Below are 3,933 nucleotides of genomic sequence, written 5' to 3'. Positions count from 1 at the left end.
GCTGACAAAGTTACCGGCTGCACTAAACACTCTTTTGAAGTACACACTGGAGGGGGGATAACTTAGGTAAAATAAAGCCAGTTTGTGCAAGGGCGTAGGCTTTAAACCTAGGATCGAGCACGGTGGCCAAAATGAAGTGCTCTGATTTCAACAGATTGACCACCCTTGAATCCTGGCAAAGCGAATGAAGGGCTCCATCCACAAAAACCACATACTTAGCGGAATCGCTCCGTCTTAGCTCCTCCTTCAATTTCTCCAGATGCTTCTGCAAAAGCCTGATGAGGGGAATGACCTGACTAAAGCTGGAAGTGTCTGAACTGACTTCACGTGTGGCAAGTTCGAAGGGTTGGAGAACCTTGCACAACATTGAAATCATTCTCTACTGCGCTTTAGTCAGGTGCATTCCCCCACCTTTGCCTATATCGTAGGTGGATGTATAAGCTTGAATGGCCTTTTGCTGCTCCTCCATCCTCTGAAGCATACAGAGTGTTGAATTCCACCGCATTACCACCTTTTGCTTCAGGTCATGGTAGGGCAGGTTCAGGAGTGTTTGCTGGCGCTCCAGTCTTCAGCACACAGTGGCTGAATGTCAAAATTGGCCCACAATTTTTCGGGTCACCGACAGCATTTCCTGCATGCCCCTGTCACTTTTCAAAAAATTCTGCACCACCAAATTAATTGTATGTGCAAAACATGGGACGTGCTGGAATTTGCCCAGATGTAATGCACGCACAGTATTGGTGGCGTTGTTCACAAATCCCCAGGAGAGTCTAAGTGCGGTAAGTCATTGTGCGATGATGTTTCTCAGTTTCAGTAAGAGATTGTCAGTGGTGTGCCTCTTACGGAAACCAGTGATACACAGCGTAGCCTGTCTAGGAACGAGCTTGCATTTGTGAAATTATGCTACTGATGCCGCTGCTGTTGTTGCTATGGGAGGCCATACATCTACACAGTAGGCTGTCACAGTCATGTAGTCCTTAGTTTGCCCTGCTCCACTTGTCCAGAAGTCTGTGGTTAAGTGGACACTGGGTACAATCACATTTTTCAGGACACTAAGGACACTTTTCTTAATGTCCCTGTACAGTCCGAGAATCGCTTTCCTAGTGAAGTGGAATCTAGATGGGATTTGGTACTGGGGACACACTACCTCAATCAGTTGTCGAAATCCCACTGCACTAATGGCGGATACCGGATGCACGTCTAATACCAACATAGCTGTCAAGGCCTCAGTTATCCGCTTTGCAACAGGATGACTGCTGTCATTTTTAATCTTCTTCACAAAGGACTCTTGGACAGTCAATTGCTTAGTTGAAGTAGTACAAGTGGGTTTCCGACTTCCCCTCTGGGATGACGATCGACTTCCAGCAGCAACAATAGCAGCGGCAGCTACAGCAGTAGGCGTATTACTCAAGGATCCTTCGGAGGAATCCCGGTTAGGAGAGGACTCGTAAGTCGTGCCAGTGACGTGGTCTGCAGGACTACTGATGCTCCTGACTGAGGAGGAAATTGACTTTGAGGGAGTTGGTGTTGTGGCTTGCAGGAGCTTGGGTACAAGAGGAAGAAGGGATTTAGGTGTCAATGGTCTGCTTACACTCTTACCCAAAGTTTCTGAACTTGACAATGACTTCTGATGAATGCACTGCAGGTGACGTATAAGGGAGGATGTTCCTAGGTGGTTAACGTCCTTACCCCTACTTATTACGGATTGACAAAGGCAACACACGGCACCTGTTGTCTGGATTTGTGGAGAAATAATTCCACACCGAAGAGGTGGCTTTTTTGGTATTTTGCCCAGGCATGACAATGAGCTTTCTCATCCCACGGGCAACAACTGTCTGCACTGGTGCCTTATTCGAACAAAACACAACACCATCAGAATCCTCATCGTCAACTTCCTCCTTAGCGCCAGCTACACCTATATCCTCCTCATCCTGGTGTACGTCTACAGTGACATCCTCAATCTCAATATCAGCAACTGGACTGACAGTGCTCTTCCCAGCACTTGCAGAGGGCATGCAAATGGTGGTAGGAGCCTCCTCCTTCCATATTGTCTTAGGAAGGTCAGGCATTGCAACCGCCGACACACTTGGACTCTCCTTGGGGATCTGTGATACCATCTTAGAACGCACAGTTCTTTGCTGTGCTTTTGCCAGCTTAACTCTTTTCATTATTCTAGCGGGAGGATGAGGGCTTCCATCGTCATGTGAAGCTGAACCACTAGTCATAAACATAGGCCAGGGCCAGAGCCGTTCCTTGCCACTCTGTGTTGTAAATGGCATATTGGCAAGTTTACATTTCTCCTCAGACGATTTAAATTTTTTGGGGGGTCTTTTAACTGAACTTTGGCTTTTTGGATTTTACATTCCCTCTACAATGACATTGGGCATCGGCCTTGTCAGATGATGTTGATGGCATTTCATCGTCTATTGGTAAAAAATGGTTCCCGTATAGTACTGGAGCCCAGAGAAAAAAGAAAGACTATGTGTCTTTTCTGGGGCACACTTTTGTTGAAAATGGAATTATGTGTTCTGTTTAAGATATAACTTTTATTATCAACCTTCTTAAAATAATAGCTATGAGGCAAAAAAAGAAAAAAGAGAAATTCTAACAATTAAAGATAAAATTATTAATCCAAATACACATCACATGATGTAATTTCAGTTTGGCGTAATGGCTCTATGAACGAAAATATATATGTGTCTCCAATAATGAAAATTGTGTAAATCTTATCTGTTTGTATAAAGTCTTCTTCCTGAAATTATAACAGTATAAAATATAGTAAGAATATACCAGGAAGAAAAATCTACAGTATAATATGTACCAGGCTCCACCCTAATTCCTGACTGTATCAGGATTTACAAAAAGAAGGGGAAAGATAGAAGATTGTGATTCCAGGTCCTGTGTCCTAGGTTTGGATAAAAATACCTCGTCTGATCTTGGAAGCCAAGCACTGTGGGCCAGGTCAGTACCTGGTTGGGAGACCTCCAGGGAATACCGGGTACTGCAGGTATTTTTATCCAAACCTAGGACACAGGACCTGGAATCACAATCTTCTATCTTTCCCCTTCTTTTTGTAAATTCTGATACAGTCAGGAATTAGGGTGGAGCCTGGTACATATTATACTGTAGATTTTTCTTCCTGGTATATTCTTACTATATTTTATACTGTTATAATTTCAGGAAGAAGACTTTATACAAACAGATAAGATTTACACAATTTTCATTATTGGAGACACATATATATTTTCGTTCATAGAGCCATTACGCCAAACTGAAATTACATCATGTGATGTGTATTTGGATTAATAATTTTATCTTTAATTGTTAGAATTTCTCTTTTTTCTTTTTTTGCCTCATAGCTATTATTTTAAGAAGGTTGATAATAAAAGTTATATCTTAAACAGAACACATCATTCCATTTTCAACAAAAGTGTGCCCCAGAAAAGACACATAGTCTTTCTTTTTTCTCTTGGCTCCGGTACTATACGGGAACCATTTTTTACCATTAGTTTACTGAACTATTTCTGGGAGCACCACCAACCCAGCGCCTAATACCAATTATTTGTTTTGTACATAGGCCAGATGTTGGTTTATACTAGATCTATTGCTTTAATGATATTATCCTAATATATCAAACACTTAGATTGAGTGATCCTGTGCAGACTCTACCAATCCTTTTTCTTATTTCATTGTCTATGTCATGACTAGTGGCAGCAACTTCAGCACTAGGAGGAAGTGGTTCTTGATCTTTCCCTATTTTATCCTCCAAATTTTTGTTCTCCATTATTTTACTGGAGTTATATAAACAATGGCCCTCATTCCGAGTTGATCGGTCGCAAGGCGAATTTAGCAGAGTTACACACGCTAAGCCGCCGCCTACTGGGAGTGAATCTTAGCTTCTTAAAATTGCGACCGATGTATGCGCAATATTGC

This window comes from Pseudophryne corroboree, chromosome 4 (assembly GCF_028390025.1).
Source record: "Pseudophryne corroboree isolate aPseCor3 chromosome 4, aPseCor3.hap2, whole genome shotgun sequence".
Classification (NCBI taxonomy): Eukaryota; Metazoa; Chordata; class Amphibia; order Anura; family Myobatrachidae; genus Pseudophryne; species Pseudophryne corroboree.
Note: the sequence above shows the minus strand (reverse complement) of the source record.